The following is a 10,153-nucleotide window of genomic DNA, read 5'->3' as shown; positions in this document are numbered from 1 at the left end:
TTCCACAAATGTCATGTCAGTATTCAAAAAAAAATTTGGAGTCTGGAATTTTGGGTAAGGGGTACTCAACCTGTATTTGCATTAACAAGCAGGTGTACCTAATAAAGAGGCTACTGAGTGTAACTTCCTTGCAGAAACACATTTTCAAATTCATCCTGTTCCATTGCCTAGACAGGTCCCTTAGAAGTGGGGTAGAATGGTAGTCAGTCAGGAAGCTGTGGCCCTTTGGTACTCAGCACTGGCCAGATCCATGAATTTGTAAGTGATCAAGACAAATACAGACAAGCAAATTTCCTGCTGCCCTTCCTCATTGTTATGAGTTTGATGTTGAATACCCCTAGGAGAAGCAGGGTCCAAAAGGAGTGGGACAAGGTTAGAATGGGGAACCGAGGCTTTGGCTCAAGAGGCTTCAGTGAGAAGAGGTAGAGTTCAAGGTTCCAGAGGCCATTTGGAGTGGCCATTGTGTGAGTGTGCCAGTGTAGGAGTTTGAGGTCTGAGGATTTGGCAAGAGGCACACGTGTGTAGCAGGTAAAAGGAAATAAGCATTTTTGATATATAGTAGTTAACCAGAAAAAAACATATAACATCTAAATAAATAAAGTAGGGATGCAAAGTCAGGTGATGTGCTACATGATGTAGGTTGCTCAAGGAATTCAGGCTCAAAGTTGATGACCTGGGGTCTGAATTTCAAACACTGTGCTATATCAGGGAGATGGAGTGTTTTGGATACTGCCTGACCACTGTTCCAGGAGGCAGATACACCCATTAGATTAACTACTTCAAATTTGGTTTGTGGCCAGGGACAAGAGACCATAACAGGTGGTGAGGTAGGTGGTAGTGGGGTGGGGGATCCAGGAATTAGCACTGTAGGGGCTTCAGCCCTTGAGCTTGCACAACATATCTGAGATTCTTGCTCCCTGTGAGGATGAGAGTGCGGATTGTAGGAAGGACAAGGAACCGAAACATGGCTCTGTGCTTCAGGGAGCCATTCAAGGGGGGGGGGGGGGAGAGAAGAGAAATGTATGTAAGCTCAGTGGCCACTTTATTAGGTACACCTGCTCAATATATCAGAACGTGGAAGAAATTTTCAGTTATGTAAACAGTAGCAGGGAAGTGAGAGTTTATATTGGACCACTGGAAAATGATGTTGGTGAGCTAGTAATGGGGGAAAAGAAATGGGAGGTGAATTTAGTGGGTACTTTGCACCAGACTTCACTGTGGAAGACACTAGCAGGAGGTCAGTGGGTGTCAGAGAGCAGGAGTGAGTACCGTTGCTATTACAAAGCAAGCTCAGAGGTCTTCAGGTTGATAAGTCACCTGGACCAGATGGACCACATCCCAGAGTCTGCAGAGAGATTGCTGAAGAGATAACGGATGCATTGGTCATGATCTTTCAAGAATTACTTGATTCTGGCATGATCCCAGAGGACTGGAAGATTGCAAATGTCACTCCACTCTTTAAGAAGGGAGGAAGGCAAAAGAAAGGAAATTATAGTCCAGTTAGCCTAACCTCAGTGGTTGGGAAAGCATTGGAGTCTATTATTAAGGATGAGGTTTTGGGGTTCTTGGAAACTAATAATAAAATAAGTCAAAGTCAGCATGTTTTTATAAAGGAAAATGTTGCCTGACAAACCTGTTGGAGTTCTTTGAGGAAGTAACAAGCAAGATGGACAAAGGAGAGGCAGTGGATGTCACTTACTTGGATTTTCAGAAGGCATTTGATGAAGTGCCACACATGAGGTTGCTAAACAAGATAAAATCCTTCAGCATTACAGGCAAGAAGTGGCAGTGGAGCCTCCCTTGTTACTCGGCCCGACCCGGAGCGTCCGACAACGCGACCCGCCGATCGATCCCCGCGGGATGCGTCCACCAACTGCAAAGAGCTGACAACAACACACTACGTCAATGGAAACCTCGAAAGATGCACTACTTACCGAGGAAGCGTGGGAAAAAAGCTGGGCTGCTGGTCAGATTGAAGCTGAGGGGCTTCAGGGTCCCTATGCCCACCATCCTGCTAGCTAATGTGCAAGCCATAGAGAACAAGGTGGATGATCTTACAGGGAGACTCACCTAATGCAGGGAGATGCAGAACTGCTGTGTATTCTGTTTCACTGAGACCTGGTTCTCCCCTGCCACCCCCGACTATGCCATCCGACCAGAGGGATTTTCGATCCATCGGATGGACCGCACGGCGTCTTCAGGCTAGACAAGGGGAGGTGGTGTTTGCCTGCTGATCAACACTGCATGGTGCTCGGACACAGTGGCACTAACAAGCTCCTGCAGCCCGGACCTGGAACACCTGTCGGTGAAGTGTCGTCTCTACTATTTGCCACGGGAATTCACCTTGGTCATACTGACAGTGGTCTACATTCCCCCCCCCGGGTGGACGTGGAGTGTTCTCTGAACATACTGTATGCCAACGTTAGTAAACTTGAGACCAGGTATCCGGAGGCTTTGCTCATTACAGTCGGGGACTTTAACCAGGCCAACCTTAGGCGCTGCCAAAGTTATACCAACATGTCTCCTGCCCCAATAGAGGCCCAAATATACATGACCACTGCTACACAGCAGTCAAGGATGCTTACCATTCCCTCCCACGACCTCACTTCGGAAATCGGACCATCAGGCTGTACTCCTCCTCCCGGCTTACAAACAGAAACTGAAGCGGGAGGTCACAGTGTCAAAAGTAGTGTCGCATTGGACGGAGGAAGCGGCTGAGGTCCTCCGTGACTGCTTTGAATCGGTGGACCGGTTAGTATTCAAGAACTCGGCAGCTAACCTCGATGAATATGCCTCAGCTGTCACGGACTTTATTTGGAAATGCATGGAGGACTGTGTGTCTCGCAAGACGATCTGGGTATTCCCCAACCGGAAACCTTGGATGAATTATGAGGTCAAGTCCCTTTTAAAGGCTAGAGCTGCGGCTTTTAGGTCCGGGGATACCGGTCGCTACACGGAATCCAGGCGTGAACTCCCGAAAGCCATTAAGGGCGCCAAGAGGCAATACCAAGCCAAGTTGGAAGCCGAAGCCCAGGCTAACCGGAGGGATGCCAGTAGACTATGGCAGGGTCTAAATGAGATCACTGGGCACAAAGAAAAGGCTGGGAATATCAATAACTGTGGCGCTTCTCTTCCTGACGAACTTAACATATTATACGCAAGATTGGAACAGAAGAGGAGCGTCCCGCTCCTTCCGGATGAACCAGACCTGGTGGCATCAAGATTCGTCATCACCGAGGATGACATTAGAAGGGCCTTCCTGAAGATAAATCCAAGGAAGGCGACGGGCCCAGATGGCGTCCCAGGACGGGTTTTCTGGGCCTGTGCAAGCGAGCTAGCTGGAGTATTTGCTGACATCTTCAACTGCTCCTTGCTTTAGTCTAAGATCCCCTCGTGTTTTAAGAAGGCAATGATAATCCCAGTGCCGAAGAAGAGCAAGGTGGCATTCCTGAATGACTATCGACCCGTGGCTCTGACATCAATTGCTATGAAGTGCTTCGAGAGGTTGGTTGTGGCACACATCAACCACAGCCTACTGGTCAACCTCGATGCTTTGCAATTCGCTTACTGGAGCAACAGGTCAACAGCACAGGCCATCTCTCTGGCCCTACATTCCTCCTTAGAACACCTGGAGAATAAAGACACATACGCAAGGCTCCTTTTCATTGACTACAGCTCTGCGTTTAATACCATCATTCCAAATAAACTGATTCCTAAGCTCCGGAACTTGGGCCTTAGCACTCAGATCTGCAGTTGGATCTTCAACTTTCTCACAGACAGGACCCAGTCTGTAATAATAGGGGACAAGCTCTCCTCTACAATCACTCTGAGCACTGGTGCCCCACAAGGCTGTGTACTCAGCCCCCTGCTGTACTCACTTTACACCTATGCAGTTCAATATATAAGTTTGCTGATGACACAACAATTGTAGGCCGTATCTCGGGTAATGATGAGTTTGAGTACAGAGAGGAAATTAAGAACCTGGTGGCATGGTGCGAAGGCAATAACCTATCCCTCAACGTCAGCAAGACGAAGGAATTGGTTGTTGACTTCAGAAGGAGTAGCGGACTGCATGACCCAATTTACATCGGTGGTGCGCAAGTGGAAGAGGTCAAAAGCTTTAAGTTCCTCGGGGTCAATATCACAAATGACCTGACTTGGTCCAACCAAGCAGCGTTCACTGCCAAGAAGGCCCACCAGCGCCTTTACTTCCTGAGAAAACTAAAGAAATTTGGCCTGTCCCCTAAAACCCTCACTAATTTTTATAGATGCACGATAGAAAGCATTCTTCTAGGGTGCATCACAAGCTGGTATGGAAGTTGTCCTGTCCAAGACCGGAAGAAGCTGCAGAAAATCATGAACATGGCGCAGCACATCACAGAAACCAATCTTCCGTCCTTGTACTCACTTTACACAGCACGCTGTCGGAGCAGTGCTGCCAGGATAATCAAGGACACAACCCACCCAGCCAACACACTTTTCATCCATCTTCCCTCCGGGAGAAGGCTCGGGAGCTTGAAGACTTGTACGGCCAGATTTGGGGACAGCTTCTTTCCAATTGTGATAAGACTGCTGAACGGATCTTGACCCGGATCTGGGCCGTACCCTCCAAATATCTGGACCTGCCTCTTGGTTTTTTTGCACTACCTTACTTTCCATTTTTCTATTTTCTATTTATAATTTATAATTTAAAATTTTAATATTTACTAATTTTTACTATTTTTAATATTTAATATTTGTAATCCAGGGAGTGGGAAGTGCAGAATCAAATATCGCTGTGATGATTGTACGTTCTAGTATCAATTGTTTGGCAACAATAAAGTATAAAGATACTGGCATTGATAGACAGACAGGAGGCAGGGAGTGGGAATAAAGGGAGCCATTTTCTGGTTGGCTGCCAGTGACAAGTGGTGTTCCTCAGGGGTCAGTGTTGGGTCTGCTATTTTTGACAGTATATGTTAATGATCTGGATGATGGAATTGATGGCTTTGTGCTCAAGTTTTCAGATGTTACAAAGATAGGTGGAGGGGTAGGTAGTGCTGAGGAAGCAATGCAATTGCAGCAGAACCTAGACAAATTGGAAGAATGGTTAAAAAAGTGGCAGATGGAATATAGCGTTGGGAAATGTATGATAATGCATTTTGGTAAAAGGAACAATAGTGCAGATTATTATCTAAATAGGGATAAGATTCAAAAGTCTGATGTGCAGGGGGACTTAGGAGTCCTTGTGTAAGACTCCCAGAAGGTTAATTTACAGGTTGAGTCTGTAGTAAAGAATGCAAATACAATGTTGGCATATATTTCGAGGGGAATAGAATAGAAAAGCAAGGAGATAATGCTGAGGCTTTGTAACTCACTAGTCAAGCCACACTGGGAATACTGTCAACAGTTTTGGGCCCCATATATCAGAAAGAATATGCTGTCATCGGAGAGAGTCCAGAGGAGGTTCCCAAGGATAATTCTGGGAAGGAAGGAAGGGGTTAACATATGAGGAGCACTTGGCAGCTTTGGGCCTGTACTCACTGGAATTTAGAAGAATGCGGGGGGATCTCACTGAAACCTACCGAATGTTGAAAGGACTAGATAGGGTGGATATGGAGAGGAAGTTTCCTATGTTGGGGGTATCCAGAACTAGAGGGCATACCCTCAAAACTGAGCAGTGACCCTTTAGAACAGAGGTAAGGAGGATTTTTTTTTAGCTAGAGAGTAGTGAATCTGTGAAATGCTCTGCCACAGACTGCAGTGGAGGCCAGGTCCGTGGGTATATTTAAGGAGGAAGTTGATCGTTTCCTGATCGGTAAGGGCATAAGGGATATGGCGAAAAGGCAGCTGTATGGGTTTGAGTGGGATCCAGGATCAGCCATGATGGAATAGCGGAGCAAATTCAATGGGGAGAATGGCCTAATTCTGCTCCTATGTCTTATGTTCTAAATGTGATAGAAGTGACTTTGACCATGGAATGACTATTGGTGCCAGACACAGTGTAAAAAAATGAAATCAGATCCTTAGAAAGAAGTGAACACAATCAGAAGATGTAGATGGAGTTAAGAAACCGTAAGGCAAAAAAAAAATCACCGATGGGAGTTATATCCAGACCTCTGAAATTTGTAGAATGCTTATGAGTTGTCTTTTTAGAACAGATTGTGGTTGAGCCCACTGGAGAAAAGCCAGTTCTATATTGGATGTTGTGTAATAAAGCAGATTTGATTGGAGAGCTTAAGGTAAAGGAACCCTTAGGAACCGGTGTTCATAATATGATAGAATTCACCCTGCAGTTTGGGGGAGAGAGAGAGAGAGAAGCTAAGATTGGATGTACTGGTATTACAGTGGAGTAAAGAGATCTACAGAGGCATGACAGAGGAACTGGCCAAAGTTGTTTAGAGAGGGACAGCAGCAGGGATAGTGGTAGAGCAGCAATGGCTAGAATTTCTGGAAGTAATTCTGAAGATGCAGGATCAGTTCATCCCAAAAAGGGAGGATGAGGCAACCATGGCTAACAAAGGAAGTTAAAGGCAACATAAAGGCCATGGAGAAGGCATATAATATAGCAAAAAAATAGCGGGAGCTAGAGGATTGGGAAGTTTTAAAAACCTACAGAAGGCACTTAAAAATCAACAAGGAGAGAAAAAAATGAAATATGAAGGTAAGCTAGCTAATAGAGGATACAAAGTTTTTTTCAGATATACAGTATAAAGAATAAAAGAGAGGCAAGAGTGAACATAGGACCATTGGAAAATGATGCTGGAGATGTAGTAATGGGCAACAATGAAATTCGAGAGTGTCAGGAGGCAGGAGTGAGTGTAGTTGCTATTACTAAGGAGAAGGTGCTTAGGAAGCTGAAAGATCTGAAGGTAAATAAGTCAACTGGACCGGATGGACTACGTCCCAGGATTCTGAAAGAGGTAGCTGTAGAGATTGTGGAGGCATTAGAAGCAATCTTTCAAGAATCACTAGATTCTTGAAACCACTTCTGTGGTTGGTAACATGTTTGAGTCCATTATTAAGGATGAGATCTCAGAGTAGTTGAAGACACATAATAAAATAGGCCAAAGGGGAAGGACAAAATTCCTTACAGGAAATCTTACCTGACATATCATTTGGAATTCTTTGAGGAAATAATAGGCAGGATAGACAAAGGAGAGACTGGATATTTATTGAATTTTCAGAAGACCTTTGACAAGGTGCCACACATGAGGCTGCAAAAACAAGATAAGAGTCCATGGTATTCAAAGTTGTTCAATATAATTTCCTGTACATAAGTGTAAAGGAGAATTAAGTAATTGTTACTCCAGATCTGAGGCAGCACAGAAAGAAACACTACAAGATAAAGAGCACAATAAATATAAATAATAAGATAGTTTATATACATTGATTGTATGTCCATAAAATGACACTAGGCACTGGAGTGTCTGTACATGAGGTGACTGGTGATAAAGTAGTGGTGGTGGTAGGTTGTGGAAGGGTGGGTTAGTGGGTGGAAGCATTGATCAACCTTACCACTCCGGGGAAGTAACTGATTTTGAGGCTGGTGGTCATGGTATGATGCTACGTAGCCTCCTTCCTGATGGGAGTGGACAAACAGCCCATGAGCAGGGTAGGTGGGATCCTTCATGATATTGCTGGCATTTTTCCAGCACCTTTCTGTACATGTTTCTTTGATGCTGGGCGGGCTGGTGCCAGTGATACATTGGGTACTTCTGACTAATTGCTGTAGAGCCTTCCTGTCCAGTGAATGTCTCTTCAAGGGATGCCAACCATGAGGTTGTTTAAATCTTCTATTTGACAGGTGTTCAGTGAAGCCCTCTCTCACTGACCCCTCTCTGCAATCTCTACTGCTCTCCGTTCTTCCCCTCTCCCCAGCTTTTTATTCTGGTGTCTTCCCTCTCCCTTCTCAGTCCCGTAGAAGGGTCTTGGCCCAAAAAGTGGACTGTTTATTCATTTCCATAGATGCTGCTTGACCTGCTGAGGTCCTCCCGTATTTTGTGCGTGTAACTACAGATTTTCAACCCTTACTTTTGTACTTACAGTTTCATACAGCAGGTGGCATCCGATTGCACTTATTTGTATTCTTCCTGCCGCTTCAAGGTTTTTTTCTAATCGGCTCTCAGATTGACCCTGATCCTGACCTCCCGATCACCTTTCCAAACGTTCTTTAAGCGGTCGTTATCTCGTCTCTGGTTTGAATGATTTTCTCACCCAACAAACATATTCCCAAATGACAAAGGCAAAAAACGTTAAAGACGAAAAGCTAATAAAATACACAATCTATGTTTTGAAAATATGTGATGCAATGGCAAACATTTGGAGAAGAGTGTGCATTTTCCATGTAACAGATCAACTCCCTGATTGAGCCCGAAATTCTCCGATTCCAGCGATCACCCCTTTGTCTGATTTATCTGCCCCGCCCTCCCCTCGCCACCCCACCACACGTCTTTGATTGGTTTGTTTCCCGATCCACTTAGGTTATCTTTCCCCCGATTCCACGCCAACCCTTCCCACCCCACAAACCAACTAATTCAATCCCTCGATCTCCGTAAAGGTGGGAGTTCACAGGGGAAGGTTTTGTAAAGTTCACAGAAGAACAATGCAAAAAGTTCGCCCTACGAGACACTGTCTTACGAAGCTGAAGATGAAACTGGCGCAGAGTCGATTTAACACACCGGTTGAGTACAATATAAATTACACCCACTTTTCTTTCTTGAGGCCATTGCCAGCGAACTCTTTCTATCTCCCTTCTTAAATCGTATTCGCGGATCATATTAATTATTTAATTATAAATTCAAGATTTAATCTGTCCTCTTACCCTTTTAACCCCTCCTGACATTTATCAGCTTTATTTTTCCTTATAATAAACATGTCACATGTCAACATCAGCGAATAAAAACTAACTTAGAATTTCTTACTATGCTGTTACAACAAGTAGATATTAGCTATAAAGCAAGGGCAGATGTGTATTTTTAAAGATGTTACCCTGAGACCAGGAATAACAGTTGCAATCTGCTTCATAGCATTATTGCCTTCAAGTCAGTATGTCATGGGTGAAGGCTCACAGCAGGTGATTAGATTGAAACATTAGAGTGATTGCTGCACTGTTGGGGGTATACAGATGGTTAATTCTATGCCATTTTTTTCCAGGTGGACCCAATAATCTGTCATTGTTTTGATTAGGAGTCTGGGAAACATTTATATCCCAATCAATAGCACTAAAGTAGGTGATCTGGCACTGGCAGATTACTGTTTATGGGAGATTTCTGCAGGCTAATTGGCTGTTGCATTTCCAATATAGGAGTGACACATCAGAAAATACTTCCGAAGATATAAAGAGCTTTGTGAGGTCATAAGTGTCCAAGAAATAATGGGGCAGGGAGTGATTTGATCCCTTGAAACTCCACCTCCCCTATCTGGCTTCTTCTGCTCATTATCTCCCACTTCAGCTGGTTCTATCTCCTATCAGCCCCTACCTCATCTCTCACTAAGAATACAAAACACAGGAAATAGGAACAGGAGTAGATCATCTGACTTGGCAAGACTGCTCCACCATTCAATAAGAATATGGCTGATCTGGACACGGACTCAGTTCCACCTACCTGCCTCCCCCCCCCCCCCCAATAACCCTTATTTCCCATACTTTGTAAGAATCTATCTAACAGTGTTTTAAATATACTTAATGAGGTAATCTCTGCTGCTTTGCCTGGGCAGAAAAATGCCAGAGATTGACTACTCTCTGGGAAAAACATTTCCTCCTCACCTCCATCCTAAATCTACTTGTCTGATTCTTGAGACTGTCCCCTAATTCTAGTCTCACCTACCAGTGAAAACAACTTTTCTGTCTCTTGGGCAGCTTAGGGAAATGAGCAAAGAAACAGCAGATGAAAAAGAGTGGAGGGAAGTGCGTGGTTATGAACTCAGACAGAAGGAATAAAGATGTAGACTATAAACACAAACGATTCTGCAATTGCAGGAAATCTTGACCAACACGCAAAAGTACTGGAGGAGCTCAGCATGTCAGAGCATAATCAACAGTCAACTTTCCAGGCCAAGATGAAGGGTTCTGATGAAGGTTATAGACCACAACAGCATTCTGCAATCTTACACAATTTAAATAATAATCAGATCTTCTGTTTTTCCTTTCAAAGTGATGATCTCACAGTCA

This window comes from Mobula birostris, chromosome 17 (genome assembly GCF_030028105.1).
Source record: "Mobula birostris isolate sMobBir1 chromosome 17, sMobBir1.hap1, whole genome shotgun sequence".
Classification (NCBI taxonomy): Eukaryota; Metazoa; Chordata; class Chondrichthyes; order Myliobatiformes; family Myliobatidae; genus Mobula; species Mobula birostris.
Note: the sequence above shows the minus strand (reverse complement) of the source record.